This window comes from Triticum urartu, chromosome 5 (genome assembly GCF_003073215.2).
Source record: "Triticum urartu cultivar G1812 chromosome 5, Tu2.1, whole genome shotgun sequence".
Lineage (NCBI taxonomy): Eukaryota > Viridiplantae > Streptophyta > Magnoliopsida > Poales > Poaceae > Triticum > Triticum urartu.
In genome coordinates, this window is record NC_053026.1 from 612615565 (window position 1) to 612639461 (window position 23897).

Below are 23897 nucleotides of genomic sequence, written 5' to 3' on the forward strand. Positions count from 1 at the left end.
TCAACTCCACAATCTTTGTCGGAGGCTCCCAACTGACACCTAGCCAATCTAGGAGACACCACTCTCCAAGAAGTAACAAATGGTGTGTTTATGATGAACTCCTTGCTCTTGTGCTTCAAATGATAGTCTCCCCAACACTCAACTCTCTCTCACAGGATTTGGATTTGGTGGAAAGAGGATTTGAGTGGAAAGCAACTTGGGGAAGGCTAGAGATCAAGATTCATATGGTGGGAATGGAATATCTTGGCCTCAACACATGAGTAGGTGGTTCTCTCTCAGAAAATGTGTATTGGAAGTGTAGGTATGTTCTGATGGCTCTCTTCCCGAATGAAGAGTGGGTGGATGGGTATATATAGCCTCCACACAAAAACTAACCGTTACACACAATTTACCAATCTCGGTGAGACCGAATGGAGAAACTCAGTCGGACCGATTTAGCAAACCTAGTGACCGTTAGGATTTTCGGTGGGACTGAGATGCAACTCGGTAGGACCGATATGGTTAGGGTTAGGGCATAACGTAATCTCGGTGTGACCGATTACACAAACTCGGTGGGACCGCTTTTGGTAATAAGATAACCAGAGTTGGTCAGGTAAACTCGGTGGGACCGATCGCTCATTTCGGTGGGACCGAAATGTTACAAAAGAGAAACAGAGAGTTTACATTGCAATCTCGGTGGGACCGATCGCTCATCTCGGTAGGACCGAAACATTACGATGGGAAACAGAGAGATTGCAACCCCATCTCGGTGTGACCGAAATCCCTATCGGTGAGACCGATTTGCCTAGGGTTTGTAGGAGTGGCTATGACATCTGAATTCGGTGGCGCCGGATAGAAAGAATCGGTGGGGCCGAGTTTGACTTTTAGTTTAGGTCATATGTGGATGTGGGAAGGTAGTTGAGGGTTTTGGAGCATATCACTAAGCACAATGAAGCAAGAACCTCATCAAGCAACACCTCATCCCTCCTTGATAGTATTGGCTTTTCCTATAGACTCAATGTGATCTTGGATCACTAAAATATAAAATGTAGAGTCTTGAGCTTTGAGCTTGAGCCAATCTTTTTGTCCCTAGTATTTTGAGGGGTCCACTTTCCTCATCCATGCCATGCCATTCATTGAGCTTTTCCTGAAATATTAATCTTGGAATAGCATTAGCTCAATGAGCTATATGTTGTTAGGAATTACCAAAACCACCTAGGGATAGATGCACTTTCAGTTATGTCTGGAAAGATAGAAATAAAATGACTACAATTTTGGGTATTCACTTAATTTTGTTAGGTATAGGTGCCTTTTCTTCTAGTACTCAAGGCTCTTTATTTTGGCGGTGTATATGATACCTGGCCCCGGGGGGGGGGGGGGGGGGTAAAAAAAATTACCAATTTGCCCCTTAGTCCCAGTGTTATATTTGGTTATTTACTAAAATCTCCTTTTAGTGGAGAAGGGTGGATTGTTAGTGTAGATGATTTAGAAGATATAATTGGTGGGCATGTATGGTTGGGTTTTATTTGTGTATTTGACGGAATTTGGTATATTTTAACCAAACCCTTCGCATGGGCTCATCGTGCATTTGTATGGTCTGGAGAAGCTTACTTGTCTTATAGTTTAGCTGTTTTATCTGTCTTTGGTTTTATCGCTTGTTGTTTTGTATAGTTCAATAATACAGCTTATCCGAGTGAGTTTTATGGACCCACCGGGCCAGAAGCTTCTCAAGCTCAAGCATTTACTTTTCTTGTTAGACACCGGCGTCTTGGAGCTAATGTGGGATCTGCTCAAGGACCCACAGGTTTAGGTAAATATCTAACGCGTTCCCCAACTGGGGAGGTTATCTTTGGAGGGGAAACTATGCGTTTTTGGGACCTTCGTGCTCCATGGTTAGAACCTCTAAGGGGCCCCAACGGTTTGGACTTGAGTAGGTTGAAAAAAGACATACAACCTTGGCAAGAACGACGCTCAGCAGAATATATGACCCACGCTCCTTTAGACTCTTTAAATTCCGTGGGTGGCGTAGCTACCAAGATCAATGCAGTTAATTATGTTTCTCCTAGAAGTTGGTTATCAACCTCTCATTTTGTTCTAGGATTCTTCTTTTTTGTGGGCCATTTATGGCATGCAGGAAGAGCCCGAGCTGCTGCAGCAGGTTTTGAAAAGGGAATCAATCGTGATTTGGAACCTGTTCTTTACATGAACCCTCTTAACTAAGATTTTCTTATTTATACCTATTCTACTTATTTTCTGTTCTGGCTCGGTTATTCCATCTAGCCGAGCCACTCATTCCTTTTTATGAAAGAAAGATAAGGGACAGAAAAAAAATGAAAGAAACAAACGTATTCAATAAGCAAAAGGAGAGAGAGGGATTTGAACCCTTGATAGTTCCTAGAACTATACCGGTTTTCAAGACCGGAGCTATCAACCACTCAGCCATCTCTTCACAGCCTAATCCTTATTTTACTCCAACAAACAGAACATAGCCATACAAAAAATAAAAAGATTTATTAGCCTCTAGAAAGATATCAGATACAAGTTCCTTTTTGATATATCTCTGTATACTGTATACATGGATACAGGATCCGCTATACCCGCTTGTGAAATTAAGAGTAAATAATTTCTTCTCACCCCCATATCCAAATAAAAAAGCGGTTTAAGTAATAAATTTGAATTAAAGAGAAGAATCAATGGATTCATGATTAAACCCCTCTTACTTCTTGTATTTTTTTTTACAATTTTGGTTTAAGTGAGGGATCAAATATGTAGTCAACTTTATTTGATGGTAGCTTGGAGGATTAGAAATATGACTATTGCTTTCTAATTAGTTGTTTTTGCATTAATTGCGACTTCCTCAGTCTTAGTAATTAGTGTACCCCTTGTATTTGCTTCTCCTGATGGTTGGTCAAATAATAAAAATGTTGTATTTTCCGGTACATCATTATGGATTGGACTAGTCTTTCTCGTAGCTATTCTGAATTCTCTCATTTCTTAAATAAAATTTGGTTAATATTTATTAACCCCGTAAAAAAGAAATAATAAAGGTCATTTCTTCTAAAAAAATTAGAATAGTGAGATGTATTAAAACGCAATTTGCGTTCCGAATTGCTAGCTCTTCTCTTTCAGTATTATGAAATTCCATTCCCATTAGAATATTCGTTGACAGATAATAAAAAAAGGAAAACTCTAATATAATAGAAAATGAAATGAAACGGTCGAGCCAGACATAGAAGGTCGACCCAGGCGGATATACGCTATAAAATATATACCGTAGCGAGCGTAGTTCAATGGTAAAATATCTCCTTGCCAAGGAGAAGATACGGGTTCGATTCCCGCCGCTCGCCCGCTTAATTTATCAAAGTACTATGATAAAAAGTTTAGTCTAGTTAACTGTTTAACTACTTATATTAAATTAAGTATTAATTAGGTGTTAGTCTAGTGCCGTATCCCTTACTATCTTACCCTTCCTTTGCATCCCACTCAAAAAAAGAGGGCGCTCCAGAGGCAGAAATAGAACTCGCCAATAGAGCTCCAAAAATTGGGTATTAACTGAGACAAACAACGGGCAAACTTTTTTTAAAGGGAAGGGAGAGGTAGACTTCATTAAGTCCAACGGATTTTATTCTCTTTATCCATCTGACTTCACCAGAATCTACTAACCATTGCGCTGAGCTCATCACACACAGATTTCATGGTATCAAAGCATGTTATAGAGTAGACAATGATGGTTTGTGCTGCTACTTTAGTCAAACTCTTTGTTGCCGCTTTAGATAGTATTTTTTTTCCTTCCGGCCTTCAATCTTATTACGTACCTTATACTTCATATATTATTGTCGTCGGCAATAGTTGCCGTTCTGGTATGGTGCGCTGGTTATTTGGGGTCTTAGCACGATGATTTACTGACTATCTACCAAAACAAGGTTCGATCGTCTTTGTGAGGGTGAGGGATTGGCGAAGACGACAACACGCCTTCAGCGTTAATGTAATTTTTGTTACTTCTCATGTTTTTTGAACTTCCATGATGTCTAATGAATAGATCGAATGTTTTTTTATACACAAAAAAGAATCACGCAAAGATATTCTCGTCCCGGTGACAGGATAAAATTGTTCTCGGGCCTCTTTGGTTCGCAGGATTTGCAAAACACGAAAAATATAGAAATTAGATGAAAGCCATAACATGCTAAATCCTAATCACGGGAACGCCGAGTTAGTATATATTTTTTAAAACCCAATGATTTGGTAAAAAAAGTGTTTTGTTTCATTTGAATCTTCTTCTTTTTTCATGAAAGTTTTCCTTCTATGCTGTTGAAGCGGGGGTTTGCGTGTGAGCAATGATGTGCGGCTGCGCCCCTAAACATCGGCTAGGGACGACTAGCCCGTCGTGCGGTGCGGCGGTGGCGCTAGAAAGAAAGAAAGAAAGAAAGAAAGAAAGAACAGTGACAGTAGTAGCTTGTTGCACGTCTGCACCGTGCGCCATAGTACTGATCAAGCCTCCTACTCGTTCCTAGGATGCACGAGCGGAAGAATCAGATCTTTCGATCCAACAGCAGAGGTAGCCAGATCCAGATCACGAGCAGGACCGTCCAACATCATCACTGCCCTGGTAGCCTCTACAGCAGCCACATCATGCCGAGTAAAATAAAATAAAATAAAATATGCTGCTCCCCGGCAGCGGCAGGCCTCGGACAAAGGGGAATATCCAGAGCAGAGCAGGCCTCGGCCTCGGCGACACGCCAGTGCATTGCATGGTACTCCTACTACGAGTAGGCGCTCGCTCGCTCGCTTTCCCACGGGCCGCGGCCGTCACCGCCATCATTGCCAGCCGGTTTGCCACCGCGCCCAAGACCCAACAATCACCTCGGTGGCCGGCTCGGTCGGTCGAGTGCGCAGCGGCCGGGTTCTCGGAGCGAGCGGATTTCGCCGGCTCCCGAGGACACCGGCCACCTACCTCGGCCGATCGATGATCACTGCCCAGCACAGCAGCAGTACTACTACTGTTTGCTGTGCCACAGTATGGGGTACTAGTACGGAGTGCACGAAATGGCGTCGCGTGAGACGGCCGTGGCCCGTGGGACAGACAGAACGTGAGGAGGGGTGCACGCAATTGGCATTAACTCGTGCCTACGGATGCGACGGGTCACGCACACGAATTGAAGGGGGGGCACGGAGACGGCATGGTGGTGCCACTGCCACGGCGGAGTTCATGCCCATCCCGTGCGCGCGCGCCCGCCCGCCCGCCGTGGAGGTGTGCGCACATACGGGGCGGCGTGCACGTGAGCGGACGGGGATTGACATTCACGCCTCCCGCCGGTCACGTCGCGAGGTCGACGTCGGCCGAGCCGAGCACCGGTGCCGCTGTCCACGTCCATCGGTCCTCTGCAGGGCAGGACAGGGCAGGGCAGAGCAGGGCAGGGCAGGGAAGGTGGCAAAAGATTTCGCTGTCCTGTCGCCGCCCGTGCACGGGGAAAGGAAAAGGCTAGCTAGCTAGCCTTGCCCTCGCCCCTCGCTCTGCTGTCTCGAGCGCCGTGTCCCCCGTGCGGCGTGCTCGCGTTCGTGCGGCCGTGCGTAGGCGGTAGGGTGGCGCGAGCGCGCACGCACGCACGCGGACGTGCTGTCTGTCGCGCGGGGGCCGGGTGGATGGGCGTCCGCGGAGCGCGACACGCGACGGCTAGGAGCCTAGGAGGGGACTTGGCATCGACCTGCGGCGCCACGCTACGCTGCGCTAGCACGATGATGACGGTGATAAAGTTGGACAGGTCCTTTTTATTCCCTGGACGGATGGACGGACGGACGGACGGATGGATGGAAGGAACTTCGCCTGCCTGCCTGCCTGCCACTCTGCCGTTTGTACAGCGCACGGGCCATGCCACTCCACAGTTCCGGTGAAAGTTTCCCCGGCGATTAAAAAGGTACTGGTAGCCGGTTGGTTAAATTTTTTTTACAGTCTCGGTAGAATCTGATGATTGTCACTTTTTTTAACACGGTACAGACGCAAGTACTCATATACACGCACATACACTCTACTTTATAAATACACACGCACATTCTATCCTTATGAGCACATTCGAAAGACTGAGTAGGCATATCATTTTTAAATTTACGAAGTCATCGTAGGCGCCTTGTCGTCGATAGAAACGTCTTCTCTCATTGAATGTGCATCGCCAAAAATACTGAAATAAATCTAAGAGTTGTCACTTGCCAGTTCAAACTTCAAAGGTCATGCTCACACTGATCGTACATACTTCTACTACATACTCCTATCTTACAAATTGTACTAGTGTAGTAGTATAGTATATTGCATTGCCAGCAGCGCTCCTGGTCAATTCGATCGTTGCATCAGCATGTGATGTTTAACGCAGTTTAACACCCTGTGGCAGGAAGTTGTCAATTTTTTAACAGCGACCTTCCTCGTAGCGCGCCCATGCCCTGCGCTGCCGCATGCATGTGCCCAGCTAGTTGACGCGCCGTCGTTTCCTTCGATCGAGCCCGGGTTATTTTCACACTCTACTTTATTATTCAAGCAACGGAAAAACGACGCTGCAAGTGCACTTTTTTTAATTTTACATAACGATGCAAGTGCTTAGGCTGTTGACCTAGGGCCTTCGAACTTAATCCTACCTTTGTTTTCCCGGGGATACGGAAGACTGTACTATTACCCATGTTTACAGTGATTTAGGCTGGTCACAATGGACAGGAACATAAACTAGTAACCTACACACTTTCCTAGACTATGTTACTACCTTCATAGTGGGTAGAAATATGTATGTAGTGTCATGTAACGATGTATTTATTAGGTCATAGACTCATTGTTTCTTGGAGTGTGTGATGTTCCGGTAACTTAGCTAGTTACCACAAGAAGGTCTAAGTAAAATTACATTGGAATGTGTGATGTTACTCCTAAATTCCTGCCCATTATGACCAGCCTTATTCTTCTGTCAACACCTAACAAGACTAACTACAATCACCCTTCCGCCATGCGTCAACGTCTTAATGTCACCAACCAGCGCCATATAGTACTTGGATCGGTTGCCCGATGGCGCCTTGATTAATCATGGAGGCTGCATCTGCACAGTCCAGTTCCATCGCTATCGGTAAATAGAGAAACAAAAGGCAGAGTCGGGTTAATAAATAAATAAATAAACAGTTTTGCTAAAGCATATCGAGATGTGCCATAAGTATTGCACATCTAAGTCCTGTGTCATTGATCTTACGTTGAGATTCGTGTGAACTTTTTTTCCTTTTCCTCTTTGTATGCTTGATTCACTCACTTAGATGTGCAATAATTAGAGCACATCTAGATGTGCCCTAGACACACCCACACAAAGTAAACATAGCCGGTCTGCTCCACCATTTTCTAGGCAGCGCCTAGGGTTTCTCCTTCGTTTGACTGGTGGGAGGGGAAAGTGGGGGGCGACCACAGATCCTTCGTGCAAGTTGCTGCTTCTCCACTGTGAGTCCGCTCGCCCTCTCTGGCGCAGGCCGTCTGACAGGGCGAGATGGGATGCTGCGGCCATGGAGATGCAGAGCGATGGCCGCCGCACTGAGAGATGGGCCGACAACAACCAGGGCAAGCTGGGCGCGGGGAGCTCCTCCTGTCTTCGTCAACAACAAGACTTTCGCCCGCAACAAGAATCTCACCCACAACAAGATCGCCGTCCAGCAAACTCCATGCAAGAGGAACGCCTCCCCACTAGTGGACGGCGCTGAAGTTTGCGTTACTTGCAAATAACTTGGGCATATGCTTGTGTGCTGTCCTAGAGCAATCTGTGGCAGATATGGTTTGCATGGGTACCTTCTTCCGATTTGCAATAATGTGCTTCCTTGGGAATATGTGCCTCCGATGTGTGGCTTCCGGGGTAAGGGGAAAGGTGTTAGGGCATATTTCTTCCTTAGTGGTTTTGGTGATTTATTACAATGTTTTTGCGGACTAATCATGTGCATTGAGCATTTCTGATAATCTATTATATGGCACAAGACGATTCGTGCCCCTCGGAGCTTTTGCGAAGACGGTGTTTTTCCTTCGTTTAATTTTTGATGGACTTGAGTCGTAGGAACACTGTACTATTAAGAGGGGGGTCCGCTTCGGAAATGTTTGGGTGGAATCATCATGCACACAGTCTCTTTGCACCCTCGTTCTTTCCCGGCAATTGAGCTTGTTCATCCCTTGTGCTTCAGCTTTTCAAACCAACTTAAGCAGTAGTACTGCTCTGCTCAACGGTAGTACCGCTCTAGCGGTACTGCCGCAGTTCAGTGTTGTTTCTTACTTCCGCTTGTTTTCTGCATTCTGTAAATGGGCGGTAGTTGAGCGGCAGTTCAGCGCGGTAGTACCGCTCTAGCGGTACTGCGGCTCTAACTGCCACCCCACTACCGCAGGTTTACTGGGCACACTAAAGCTAAGCGGAAGTACCGCTCCACGGCTGTCCTCCTGGCAATTGAGCTTGTTCATCCCTTGTGCTTGACTTTTCCAGACCAACTTAAGCGGTAGTACCGCTCCAGCAGTACTACCGCAATTCAGTGTTGTCCTTACTTCCGCTTATTTTCTGCATTCCATAAATGGGCAGTAGTTGAGCACGGTAGTACCGCTCTAGCGGTACTGCGACTCTAACTACCGCCCACTATCGTAGGTTTACTGGGCACACTAAAGCTGAGCGGAAGTACCGCTCCGCGGCTGTCCTCTACTGCATGGAGTACCGCTTGTTTATTGCGTTCTGAAATGCTCAGTCCCTCGAGCTTAAGTAGAGCAGTAGTACCACCCAGGGTGGCACTACTGCCCTGCCTTCGTCTACTACAGCTGGGTTCAGCTGTAGTTCAATACCAAGCGAGAGTACCGCTGGTGGGAGAGGTAGTACCGCTGGTGGGAGCGCAACTGCAGTTCAATACCAAGCGAAAGTACCGCTGGTGGGAGAGGTAGTACCGTTGGTGGGAGTGGTAGTACCGCTCCGGCGGCACTACCGGCTCCTTGATCTGCTCATTTGTACGCTGTGGCTGAATCTTTCGTGCTAGCGGAAGTACCGCTCTTGAGCGGTACTACCGCTTGTGCATGAGCTGTGGGTGCATAACGGTTGGATTCTTTTCCCCACTACATGAGGGAGTCATCTTCCCCAAGTTGACTTACCTCTTTCTCCCCTTAGCTCCATTGTTGTTCATAAGCTCATTCTTGCCCGATCTCTCTCCCTAGCTAATCAAACTTGTTGATTCTTTAGGGATTGCTTGAGAAGGCCTAGATCTACACTTCCACAAAGGGCAATTTGATTCCCCCACTAATCGCTTGCGGATCTTGTTACTCTTGGGTGTTTGAGCATCCTAGACGGTTGAGGTCACCTCGGAGCCACATTCCATTGTGGTGAAGCTTCTGGTGGTATTGGGAGCCTTCAATTCGGTTGTGGAGAGAGCCTCAACCTTGTTTGTAAAGGTTTGGTTGCCGCCTTCAAGGGCACCACTAGTGGAATCACGATATCTCGCATTGTGTGAGGGCATGAGGAGAATACAGTGGCCCTAGTGGATTCTTTGGGAGCATTGTGCCTCCACACCGCTTCAATGAAGACGCACTTCCTCTCAAAGGAAAGGAACTTTGGTAACACATGCTCGTCTCCACCGGCTCCACCTGTGGTTATTTCTTACCTTTGCTTTGTGCAAGCTTTACTTGTCTTGTATCCTTGCTTGCTTGCTTGCTTGTTGTTGTTGTTGCTAGCATCATATAGGTTGCTCACCTAGTTGCACATCTAAACAACCTATTTGTTGTTAACCCTTATTTGTTAACAAAAGTTAAAAATTGGTAGTTGCCTATTCACGCCCCTCTAGTCAACCATATCGATCATTTCAATTGATATCAGAGCCTCGTCTCTTTTTAAGGGTTTCACCACCCGAAGAGTATGGTTGACGGGGATGAGGAAGTGCACGAGGCCATGGAGTTGAACTCGATCACTCGAGATGACTTAAATGAAGCTATGGCTTCACTTAAGACGTCTATGACAGCCGGGAGCAAGTCCATGTTTAAAGAATTACTTGAGGGGCTGAAAACTATTCCTGGTCCGTTGCTTGTGGTTAATCCCACCACATCGGAGTCGGAGGTCAATTCCGACAAGGAAGCGGCTAAAGGTACTCATACTTGTTCCCATCATGGTAAGAATGGGACAGGAACCTATGCCTTGGTTCCCCCTCCCCGGGTCTACAGAGGACCGGTCCCTACACCGCATATTAACAACCTTGGTCCTCCTCCTAAACTTGTGAAGGGTGATTTTGCTAATTGGATTTTCCGTATCAAGTCTCATTTGAATCACAACTCAACTAATCTTTGGAGAATCATCGAGCAAGGCTTCTACCTGCATGATCCAAACAACCTCACTCCAAGAGAAGAGGTGGAAAATCAATACAATCACTCCGCATTATTCATCCTTCAATCTGCGGTGCCTCCCAAAGATCTATCTCACTTGTGTTCCTTCTTCCGTGTAAAGGATTGTTGGGAACATATCATATCTTTGTACAAGGGGAGCTCAAGCATTCAACGGTCCAACTTTGAGGTGGTTCTTGATGAGGCCGATGAGTTTGTGATGATTGAAGATGAGGGTCCTCGTGATCTCTATGGAAGATTGACAACTCTTGTGGCTGCTCTTCAAGATCATGGGAGCAAGGATATGAATGACAATTGGATCAAACGGAAGTTTCTCAAGGCCATCATGCCATTCAATAAGGCCATGTCCTCCATGATCCGTCAAAGGTTGGACTTCCATACCTTGTCTTCAAGTGAGGTGTTGGATGAGTTTATTGCCATGAACATCATGAATAAGACCGCTGACAATGCTCTAGCTCGTGCCCAACGATCAAGGAAGGCCTAACCCAACCTTGCTTCGAAGGCCAAGGCAATTTTGGAAGAAGAAGAAGATGAGGAAGAATAGAGTTGACCCGAAGACACCAAATATGCTTACCACGAGCACATGACTCTTGCTTCAAGGCAATTTTGGGGTAACAAGAGGAACTCAAAGCCTAACATCTCCAAGAACAACTCAAGTGCCTCAAAGGGCAAGCAACATGTGAAAACTTGCTAAATTGTGGCAATGCGAGTCACTTTATGGTGGATTGCCCCTATGAGAAGAGGGAAGACAATGATGGCAAACTTGTCTGCAAGGACAAGGCCAAAAGTCCTTCCCAAGAAAGAACAACTTCACCAAGAAAGTGCCTCAAAATGGGTTGGTGGCACAAGAAGAGTACCTCTCCGATGATGATGATGAAGATACAAGTGGTAAAGGAATGGAAACAGCCACCGTGGCCATTGCCACCTCTTCCCCAACCAAGGTGTCTCTCTTTGTGATGCCCCCAACAAGAACCTCATTGCCAAGTGCCTCATGAGCAAAGGTACCAACAAGGAAACCTTCAACATCAAAACTTCCATCACTACTACTCCTTTGTTGGATAGTGTGGATGTTCATGTGGATGCAAAAGTGGATGAGAACGGATTTGATAAGTTCTTGAGAAGATAAGAGGTGAGACGAAGAGGCACTTTTTTGCTCTCTTGGAACAACTTGGTGAGGCCAATGATATCATTGAGTCTCATGAGGATACCATCTCTAAGTTAGAAGGGCATAGTCGTGACTATGCCGATGAGATTGCGGATCTTTCCATTGCTCTTGAGAAAGAGCGAGGTCTTCGTTTGGCTCTTGAGGAGTCACACAAACGTTGATCTTCTTACTCATTTGCTTAAATCCGAGAAGGTTGCCCTTGGGGTTGGCCATGATAGACTCAAGGAAGAGCTCGACATTCTTGGCAAGGTCCATAAGGTTTTTAAGGGTGTTCATGCCTCTCTCAAGGAGTCTCATGATCAACTCCAAGTGAAGCTAACCAAGGAAATTTCCAAGTGTCCTCCTTTTGTTTTAATTCATAATGACCATGCTACTCACCCTTGTTGTGAGCATGTGCATCTCGTGGAGGAGAATTTCAAGTTGAAAGAGAAACTTGAGAAGGGCCTTGTGACTTGCATAAAAGAGAGAAGAACCTAAATGACCTTTTGAGTAATCAAAAGGAAGTTGTGGCAAAGGAAGGGCTTGGGTTCGTACCCAAGTCAGAGAAGAAGAAGAAAAACAAGACCACGCAACCTCTCCCGCATAAGGAGGCCTTTGTCAAGGTGAGGGAGGGTGCTCATGAGAATAAGAAGGACAAGGAAGTGGGTTCTAATGCAAAGAAGGGCAAGACCTCTCCTCCATACAAAGCCGGTGACTTTAACCCCTCATATGTTTTATGCCGTGCTTGTGATGGGCATGTTGATGCCAAATTTGTTGGTTCTTCTTATGAGTACAATGAATGATCTATTTGGGTTCCTAAGACCCTTGTTGCCAACATCAAAGGGCCCATTCAAAAATGGGTACCTAAATCCAAGCATTAATATCTTGTAGGAGTTTGCTTCCGGTGGGGTGTCATGGTTGCTTGATAATGGAGCAAGAAATCATATTACCGGGAGCAAGGACTTAGTGATGGACGTGCAAGAAATCCCATCTATGCCCACCCATGTCCAATTCGGTGATGCTTCAACATCTAAGGTATTGGGACTTGGCGAGGTGGTCATCTCACATGATTTATCTATTGAGAAGGATGCTTGTTGAGTCCCTTGCATGCAATTTACTTTTCGTTCATCAAGTTGCATTCATGGGCTTTGGAACATTCTTTGATCTTGATACCGTGGCCCTTTTGTGGAGCAAGACTCTTATGGTAGCCTTTGTTTGGCATGTCAAGAACGGTCTCTATGTGGTTAACTTTTTGGAGCGACCCACTAAGACCGCGACATGCCTAATGGCTAAAGTTGATGTGGGATGGCTTTGGCATCGCCGATTAGCCCATGTCAATATGAGATCTTTGCAAAGTCTCCTCAAAGGGGATCGCGTTCGTGGACTAACAAATGTGAGTCTTGCCAAAGACCATGCTTGCAGTGCTTGTATCGAAGGAAAGCTTCATGAGTCGGCTCACCGACCCACAACTATCATCTACTCGATGAGGCCCTTGGAGCTCCTTCACATGGATCTCTTTGGTACTCCATCCTTCGATAGTCTTGGGGAACAAAGTATTGCTTGGTGATTGTAGATGATTACTCAAGATATACATGGGTATACTTCTTCAAGAGGAAGAGTGCGACTCAACAAACCGTCATTGACATTGCAAATGAAGCTCAACGTCAATATGAATCAAAGATTTTGATGATCCGTAGCGACAACGACACCAAGTTCAAGAACTACACCTTGGATGAGTTTCTTAGTGATGAGGGGATCAAGCATCAATATTCCGCACCATATACCCCCCAAAAAATGGTGTTGCGGAGAGGAAGAACCGGACGTTGATGGATGCAGCAAGGACCATAATGGCGGAGTTTAAATCTCCATACAACTTTTGGGCCGAATCCATCAACACCGCATGTAATGCATCCAATCGGCTCTACCTCTGCAAAGGCTTGAACAAAACTCCATATGAGATTCTTATCGGTAACAAGCCCAACCTCAAGTACTTCAGGGTGTTTGGTTGTAAGTGTTTCATTCTAAAGAAAGGTATTTATTTGTCTAAATTTGAACCTAGAGATCAAGAGGGCATTGATGACCCACAAATATAGGGGATCTATCGTAGTCCTTTCGATAAGTAAGAGTGTCGAACCCAACGAGGAGCAGAAGGAAATGACAAGCGGTTTTTAGCAAGGTATTCTCTGCAAGCACTAAAATTATCGGTAACGGATAGTTGTGTGATAAGATAATTCATAACGGGTAACAAGTAACAAGTGTAACAAAGGTGCAGCAAGGTGGCTCAATTATTTTTGTAGCAAAGGACAAGCCTGGACGAACTCTTATATAAAGCAAAGCGCTCCCGAGGACACATGGGAATTATTGTCAAGCTAGTTTTCATCATGCTCATATGATTCGCGTTTGTTACTTTGATAATTTGATATGTCGGTGGACCGGTGCTTGGGTGCTGTCCTTACTTGGACAAGCCTCCCACTTAGGATTAACCCCTCTCGCAAGCATCCACAACTACGAAATAAGAATTAAGATAAATCTAACCATCGCATGAAACATGTGGATCCAAATCAGCCCCTTACGAAGCAACGCATAAACTAGGGTTTTGGCTTCTATCACTCTAGCAACCCATCATCTACTTATTACTTCCCAATTCCTTCCCCTAGGCCCAAATAATGGTGAAGTGTAATGTAGTCGATGTTCACATAACACCACTAGAGGAGAGAGAACATACATCTCATCAAAATATTGAACAAATACCAAATTCACATGATTACTTATAACAAGACTTCTCCCATGTCCTCAGGAACAAACGTAAGTACTCACAAAGCATATCCATGTTCATAATCAGAGGAGTATTAATTATCATTAAGGATCTAAACATATGATCTTCCACCGAATAAACCAACTAGCATCAACTACAAGGAGTAATTAACACTACTAGCAACCCACAGGTAGCAATCTCAGGTTTTGAGACAAGGATCGGATGCAAGAGGTGAACTAGGGTTTGAGAGGAGATGGTGCTAGTGAAGATGTTGATGAAGATTGACCCCCTCTTGATGAGAGGATCGTTGGTGATGACGATGGCAATGATTTCCCCCTCCGGGAGGGAAGTTTCCCCGGCAGAACAACTCCGCCGGAGCCCTAGATTGGTTCTGCCCAAGTTCCACCTCGAGACGGCGGCGCTTTGTCCCGAAAGCTTCCTCTTGATTTTTTCCAAGTCAAAACCCTTCATATAGCAAAAGATGGGCACCGGTGGCCTGCCAGGGGGCCCACAAGCCAGGGGCGCGCCCCCACCCTTGTGGCTACCTGGTGGGTCCCCTCTGGTCACTACTGCAGGATGGTCCAAACGTGACACTGTTGTGGAACACAGTAATTTCAAAAAAATTCCTACGCACACACAAGATCATGGTGATGCATAGAAACGAGAGGGGAGACTATCGTCTATGTACCCTCATAGGCCGTAAGCGGAGGCGTTATGACAACGCAGTTGATGTAGTTGTACATCTTCACGATTGACCGATCTAGCACCGAAGGTATGACACCTCCGCGATATGCACACGTTCGGCTCGGTGACGTCCCGCAAACTCACGATCCAGTAGAGCTTCGAGGGGGAGTTTCGTCAGCACGACGGCGTGATGACGATGATAATGTTGCTACCGGAACAGGGCTTCGCCTAAGCACCGCTATGATATTACCGAGGTGGATTATGGTGGAGGGGGCACCGCACACGGCTAAAGATCAATTATCAACTTGTGTGTCTATGGGGTGCCCCCTCCCCGTATATAAAGGAGTGGAGGAGGGGAGGGGCCAACCCTCTCTATGGCGCGCCCTAGGGGAGTCCTACTCCCACCGTGAGTAGGATTCCCCCCTTCCATGTAGTAGGAGTAGGAGAGAAGGAAGGGGAGGAGAGGAGAAAGGAAAGGGGGGGGGGCTTCCCAATTCAGATTGGGCTAGGGGGGCGCGCCTCCCACCTTTTCCTTGCCTCTCCTCTTTTCCACTAAGGCCCAATAAGGCCCATATACTCCCCGGGGGGTTCCGGTAACCTCTCGGTACTCCAGAAAATGCCCGAACTCATCCGGAACCATTTCGATGTCCAAACATAGGCTTCCAATACATCGATCTTTATGTCTCGACCATTTAGAGACTCCTCGTCATGTCCGTGATAAAATCCGGGACTCCGAACTACATTCGGTACATCAAAACACATAAACTCGTAATACCGATCATCACCGAACATAAAGCGTGCGGACCCTACGGGTTTGAGAACTATGTAGACATGATCGAGACATGTCTCTGGTCAATAACCAATAGCGGAACCTGGATGCTCATATTGTCTCCTACATATTCTACAAAGATCTTTATCGATCAAACCGCATAACGGTATACGTTGTTCCCTTTGTTATCGGTATGTTACTTACCCGAGATTCGATCATCGGTATCTCAGTACCTAGTTCAATCTCGTTACCGACAAGTCTCTTTACTCGTTTTGTAATGCTACATCCCGTAACTAACTCATTAGCTACATTGCTTGCAAGGCTTATTGTGATGTACATTATCAGGAGGGCCCAGAGATACCTCTCCGACAATCGGAGTGACAAATCCTAATCTTGATCCATGCCAACTCAACAAACACCATCGAAGACACATGTAGCGCACCTTTATAATCACCCAGTTACGTTGTGACGTTTGGTAGCACACAAAGTGTTCTTCCGGTATTTGGGAGTTGCATGATCTCATAGTCATAGGAACATGTATAGTTATGGAGAAAGCAATAGCAACGAACTAAACGATCATCGTGCTAAGCTAACGGATGGGTCAAGTCAATCACATCATTCTCTAATGATGTGATCCCGTTAATCAAATGACAACTCATGTCTATGGTTAGGAAAGATAACCATTATTGATTCAACGAGCTAGTCAAGTAGAGGCAAACTAGTGACACTCTGTTTGTCTATGTATTCACACATGTACTAAGTTTCCGGTTAATACAATTCTAGCATGAATAATAAACATTTATCATGATATAAGGAAATATAAATAACAAATTTATTATTGCCTCTAGGGCATATTTCCTTCAGTCTCCCACTTGCACTAGAGTCAGTAATCTAGATTGCATTGTAATGATTCTAACACCCATGGAGTCTTGGTGCTGTTCATGTTTTGCTCGTGAGAGAGGCTTAGCCAACGGGTCTACAATATTCAGATCCGTATGTATCTTGCAAATCTCTATGTATCCGTCCTTGACTTGATCGCGGATGGAATTGAAGCGTCTCTTGATGTGCTTGGTTCTCTTGTGAAATCTAGATTCCTTTGCCAAGGCAATTGCACCAGTATTGTCACAAAAGATTTTCATTGGACCCGATGCACTAGGTATGACACCTAGATCGGATATGAACTCCTTCATCCAGACTCCTTCATTTGTTGCTTCTGAAGCAGCTATGTATTCCGCTTCACACGTAGATCTTGCCACGACGCTCTGCTTGGAACTGCACCAACTGACAACGCCACTATTTAATATAAACATGTATCCGGTTTGTGACTTAGAGTCATCTGGATCAGTGTCAAAGCTTGCATCGACGTAACCTTTTACGACGAGCTCTTTGTCACCTCCATATACAAGAAACATATCCTTAGTCCTTTTCAGGTATTTCAGAATGTTCTTGACCGCTGTCCAGTGATCCACTCCTGCATTACTTTGGTACCTCCCTGCTAAACTTATAGCAAGGCACACATCAGGTCTGGTACACAACATTGCATACATGATAGATCCTATGGTTGATGCATAGGGAACACCTTTCATTTTCTCTCTACCTTCTGAAGTGGTCGGGCATTGAGTCTGACTCAACTTCACACCTTGTAATACAGGCAGGAACCCTTTCTTTGCCTGATCCATTTTGAACTTCTTCAAAACTTTATCAAGGTATGTGCTTTGTGAATGTCCAATCAAGCGTCTTGATCTATCTCTATAGATCTTGATGCCTAATATATAAGCAGCTTCACCGAGGTCTTTCATTGAAAAAAAATTCTTATTCAAGTATCCTTTTATGTTATTCAGAAATTCAGTATCATTGCCGATCAACAATATGTCATATACATATAATATTAGAAATGCTACGGATCTCCCACTCACTTTCTTGTAAATACAGGCTTCTCCAAAAGTCTGTATAAAACCATATGCTTTGATCACACTATCAAAGCGTATATTCCAACTCCGAGAGGCTTGCACCAGTCCATAAATGGATCGCTAGAGCTTGCACACTTTGTTAGCACCTTTTGGATCGACAAAACGTTCTGGTTGCATCATATACTACTCTTCTTTAAGGTATCCATTAAGGAATGCAGTTTTGACATCCATTTGCCAAATTTCATAATCATAAAATGCGGTGATACGTCTCCAACGTATCTATAATTTTTGATTGTTCCATGCTATTATATTATCAACCTTGGATGTTTTATATGCATTTATATGCTATTTTATATGATTTTTGGGACTAACCTATTAACCTAGAGCCCAGTGCCAGTTTCTGTTTTTTCCTTGATTTAGAGTATCGCAGAAAAGGAAAATCAAACAGAGTCCAATTGACCTGAAACTTCACGGAACTTATTTTTGGACCAGAAGAAGCCCAGGGAGTATCGGAGTTGGACCAGGAGAGTCCCGGGTTGCCCACGAGGGTGGGGGGCGCGCCCCTGCCTCGTGGACAGCCCGGAGGTCCACCGACGTACTTCTTCCTCCCATATATACCCATATACCGTAAAAACTTCAGGGAACACAATAGATCGGGAGTTCCGTCGCCAGAAGCCTCCGTAGCCACCAAAACCAATCTAGACCCGTGCCGGCACCCTGCCGGAGGGGGGAATCCCTCTCCGATGGCCATCTTCATCATCCCGGTGCTCTCCATGACAAGGAGGGAGTAGTTCACCCTCGGGGCTGAGGGTATGTACCAGTAGCTATGTGTTTGATCTCTCTCTCTCTCTCTCTCTCGTGTTCTTGAGGTGATACAATCTTGATGTATCGTGAGCTTTGCTATTATAGTTGGATCTTATGATGTTTCTCCCCCTCTACTCTCTTGTAATGGATTGAGTTTTCCCTTTGAAGTTATCTTATCGAATTGAGTCTTTAAGGATTTGAGAACACTTGATGTATGTCTTGCGTGGGATACCCGTGGTGACAATGGGGTATTCTATTGATCCACTTGATGTATGTTTTGGTGATCAACTTGCGGGTTCCGCCCATGAACCTATGCATAGGGGTTGGCACATGTTTTCATCTTGATTCTCTAGTAGAAACTTTGGGGCACTCTTTGAAGTACTTTGTGTTGGTTTGAATAGACGAATCTGAGATTGTGTGATGCATATCGTATAATCATACCCACGGATACTTGAGGTGACATTGGAGTATCTAGGTGACATTAGGATTTTGATTGATTTGTGTCTTAAGGTGTTATTCTAGTACGAACTCTAGGATAGATTGAATGGAAAGAATAGCTTCATGTTATTTTACTACGGACTCTTGAATAGATCGATCAGAAAGGATAACTTTGAGGTGGTTTCGTACCCTACCATAATCTCTTCGTTTGTTCTAGTAACTTTGGAGTGACTCTTTGTTGCATGTTGAGGGATAGTTATGTGATCCAATTATGTTATTATTGTTGAGAGGACTCGCACTAGTGAAAGTATGAACCCTAGGCCTTGTTTCAACGCATTGCAATACCGTTTGTGCTCACTTTTATCATTAGTTACCTTGCTGTTTTTATATTTTCAGATTACAAAAACCCATATCTACTATCCATATTGCACTTGTATCACCATCTCTTCGCCGAACTAGTGCACCTATACAATTTACCATTGTATTGGGTGTGTTGGGGACACAAGAGACTCTTTGTTATTTGGTTGCAGGGTTGCTTGAGAGAGACCATCTTCACCCTACGCCTCCCATGGATTGATATTCCTACAAACCTCTGCACTTGGAGGCCCAACAACATCTATAAGAAGAAGGTTGTGTAGTAGACATCATGCAACAATTGCTAACATGATTCGGATGGACTTAAGCATCGCTACGGGTGCGAAGGTCTCATCATAGTCAACTCCTTGAACTTGTTGAAAACCTTTCGCAACAAGTCGAGCTTTGTAGACAGTAACATTACCGCCAGCGTTAGTCTTCTTCTTGAAGATCCATTTATTCTCTATGGCCTGCCGATCATCGGGCAAGTCAACCAAAGTCCACACTTTGTTCTCATACATGGATCCCATCTCAGATTTCATGGCTTCAAGCAATTTTGCGGAATCTGGGCTCATCATCGCTTCCTCATAGTTCATAGGTTCGTCATGGTCAAGTAACATGATTTCCAGAATAGGATTACCGTACCACTCTGGTGCAGATCTTACTCTGATTGACCTACGAGGTTCAGTAGTAACTTGATCAGAAGTTTCATGATCATCATCATTAGCTTCCTCACTTACTGGAGTAGGAATCACTGGAACTGATTTTAGTGATAAACTACTTTCCAATAAGGGAGAAGTACAATTACCTCGTCAAGTTCTACTTTCCTCCCACTCACTTCTTTCGAGAGAAACTCCTTCTCTAGAAAGGATCCATCCTTAGCAATGAATATCTTGCCTTCGGATCTGTGATAGAAGGTGTACCCAATAGTCTCCTTCGGGTATCCTATGAAGACACATTTCTCCGATTTAGGTTCGAGCTTATCAGGTTGAAACTTTTTCACATAAGCATCGCAGCCCCAAACTTTAAGAAACGACAACTTGGGTTTCTTGCCAAACCACAGTTCATAAGGTATCGTCTCGACAGATTTAGATGGTGCCCTATTTAACGTGAATGCAGCCGTCTCTAAAGCGTAACCCCAAAATGATAGCGGTAAATCAGTGAGAGACATCATAGATCGCACCATACACTACTAGGAAAAGGCTAATTAGTGGCGCACCTGTTTTGGCCATTAATGGCACACTATAGGTGCACCACTATTAACACGCCACTAGTAACAAGTACTAATGGCGCACCCCTGGTGCGCCACTAGTATCCCAGATAATAGTGGCGCACCTGGCAGTGCGCCATTAATATGTCCCCGGGTGCGCCATTACTATGCCTCCCAGAGGGCCATATTTACCTTGTGCTCTGGGTTACTAATGACGCACTTCTAGATAATGCACCACTAGTATGTTTATTGCAGTGCACCACTAAAGTGTAGTATGGTGCGCCACTAGTATGAATATTAGGATTTTTTTCTTTTCTGATATTTGCACAGGTTACAAAATATATTACTGCATAGAATATAGACAACACAACATATAAACAACAGATTTATCGAATACAATAGAGGATTAGTCTCGGAATACAATTCATCATATTAGTCTCCGAATTCAGAAGACCGAACAAAGTTAGAACATTACAAGTCTCGATACCGCAAGTAGGGAGTTTGTCTTCACATTACAAGTCGATACCGATCATCTAAACTACCATCACATAGAAGAGAGCTGCGGTCATCACGATGAGCATCATCGCGATGAAACTGGTCTTCATCCAGTTCCTCCTCCGCTCCCTCCTCTCTCCCGCTAGATAGCGCGTGTATCTAGCTTCCGCCTCCGCCCTAGTGGTGTACCCTTTGTAACTATTACCGCTGAAACGGTGAACCTGTCTCTGACACTCCTCCCAGTCGTCGTAGACTCTGGGAACCTTACCCTTGTACACGACATACGACGACATCTCTATGCACTAGACAAACAAAACGTTAGTAGCAATTCACAGACAATACATAAGCAATATATGAGTATGCAACAAAAGGATCAGAAGAGAAAAGCAACACATTAATAGCACGATTCATGGTCCTACTAATAAATAGCATCGATTACATATAAGTTGAACGACTGTCCAAACCAAAGAGACATAAAAGTTCATTAAAGTTTAATTACAACATGAGCTAATCGATATTTCAGAACTACATAGCATCACTACTTTCGACTCGACTCAGGGACCGGAGCATGGATGAAGCCGCCGTCTTTCGTGATGGTCATGAAATCGCGATCGTTGTCAGCCTGCATTTGTAGCGTTGTTTCTATTTCACTGTTGGACGGTTGCTATCTGAGATAGAGCTGCCCCGAGGTATGAAGGACATCTTGATGGATGATTTCCACAAACTCCGACTGGATGCAAAAGAATTCTTGTCTGTGGTCCGCGTCCTAGATTGCCGACAAGCGTGCGGCCCAATCTTTGAGACTATTTGGCAGCAGAAGGTGATTATGGTCCCATACGATCGCCCGCATGTGATGGAGGGCTTAGTAGGCATCCTTCTGACTGCCAGGCGGCTGCTTGACGCAGGGGAACGTCGTTACGTGGGTAAACACGTGCTTGCCGTACTTAAAAAATGGCCTCCTGAAGGTGCCTCCAGATTTGGCGTAGCTGGGGAGAACATCATCAAGAAATTTCTTGATATTTGTGTAGTCTTTATTCGACTGACGGTCCGAGTCAAAATACGTGGCCATGGAATAGTTCGGGCTTAATAGGATGAGTGTGCAACGTGTGTCACTGCACAAAACACGGAATGTTAGAGAAAAAAAGAATGATCGAAATCTAAGAAATCATATGTTACGGGGCGGTGAGGGGATGACTTACTCGGGAAAGTAAGGCACGAGGAAGTTATCCTTATCTGGGTTCGCCAGAATGACGCCTTCGAGGTATGAACTCGCGACTTGCCAGTCCCTAGCACTGCCCAAGAGCTTGGCACGCATGTAGAATGGGTCGACTATCACGATGTCTGGGGTCTTGTCTCTAATGATCCGCATCTCCATACTTAGCGAAAATAGCCGAATGAAGGTGTAGTGCAGCGGATGAAGGTTAAACATAGCGAAGATGTCATCAAACCGCAGGATGATCATACCCCCGATGGCGCTATCGACAAAGCCCTTGCCCTCTGGCACCTTGGCCACGAAAACCGGGTATGCCACATCATTCTCGGAGAGACGCCACTTCTCCAAAGAAAGAACACTGTCATGCAGACTCCGCATAGCACCGGTTGCAGCATTGAGCAGATTAGTCGGTAGCATCGGCCTACCCGCCACATGCACCCTCCTCGAGATATCCTTAGATGAAGATGGCCCATCCTGAGCACGGATCGTACTCGGTGCCGGCTGGCTCGCACCCTTGTTATTCTTTCTTTTCCGTCCCTTCTTCTTCTGTTGTAATGGGATCGAGTTCTTCTCAGAGACAGCCTTCTTGAGTATGTTGGGGCTGATAATATTTCGCACCTTGGCTATTTGAGGCTCGGTGAAGGCGGCAGCTGGAGGTGTCTCCTGAGAACTGAACGCTAGACGACACCTGTTGCAATTGGGTTTCTCTGCGGTACCAGCTAGATCACGACCGTCTTTTGCAGGGTTGGGTTCTTGAGAAGGAGGCCCCAAGAATTCGTCACCGTACCCATGTTCATTGAAGTACTTATAGACCCTAGTAATGTGCCGTCATCGTCGTCCGAATCCTGTGCCATATGCATGTCCGGATCGGCCATATGTTCGTCGTCGTCGTCCGGTAGCGTTGCGGCGGTCTTGCCATGGCTTGGCACTGGCACGACTGGCGGTGTTGTCTGTGGGGTGGTGTCCCCCGCCCCCAAATGAATCTGGCTCTTCGGCCAAAGCATGGACCAGCCTATGCAGGCGCTGAGGGTCATCACATCATCTTCGTCGGCCCCAGGGGGTCGATACGGAGGTAACAAGTCGTCGCAGCCCCGTAGCACCCGAACCAGTTGAACCCTATACACGTTGGGTGGCATCGGATTACCGTGGAACAGGCGGTTGCCCGGTTGAACGATTCTGGCCTTGGCGACATCGATCAACTCGCCGTTCACGAAGTGCAGGAGAGTGCATGGAACGTCGGTGGCGCCCTGCGAAAACATGAAGGGCGTCAGGGATGCCCAGTCAAAGGCAAGGAGATGAAGTCATCGGCCTAGAGGCTTAGTTACCGTGATGGCGTCGAGCTCGGCTAATGTCGAGGCACCGCCAACGGCGGGCGTGCAAGTGACGGAGGGGCCGCTTGCTGCCGAGGTGCCGGCTGACGTATTCTTCCCACACCCGGGTGCATTAAGCTCCAATGCCGACACCGACGCCAGAGACACCATGCCGCCTCCGCAGGAGACACCAATGGCGCCGCCGGCGCGTTGTGCGAGTTGCTGCCCGTGAAGCTGGGAATCGGGAGCGGCCCCTGTTGGTCGCCCGCAATCCATGCCTGCAGCCCCTCAAGCAAGGTAGGCATAATGACGGTGATCGTCACTCCCAGTTGGTCTCGCACTTGCTCTTCGACCATCTCCGGAATCCGCGCCACTTGTGCCTTGAGTTCTTGAACCTCGCACTCCTGGCTTTCCGAGCTGGTCTTTCTCTCCTTTCGCCCAGCGGTATAGTATTCTGACCATTTCGTGGACAAGCCTT

At 45.9% G+C, this 23897-nt stretch overlaps 1 long non-coding RNA gene and 1 other non-coding gene across 2 annotated transcripts; both read left to right on the forward strand.

Moving 5' to 3' along the window:
• Window positions 1-1736: 1736 nt before the first annotated feature.
• Window positions 1737-21278, forward strand: LOC125511242. The gene is made up of 3 exons (XR_007284934.1): window positions 1737-2025; window positions 11642-11643; window positions 21268-21278. It is a non-coding gene; the product is annotated as an uncharacterized LOC125511242 (long non-coding RNA).
• Window positions 3256-3326, forward strand: TRNAG-GCC. Its single transcript has one exon. It is a non-coding gene; the product is annotated as a tRNA-Gly (tRNA).
• Window positions 21279-23897: the final 2619 nt, after the last annotated feature.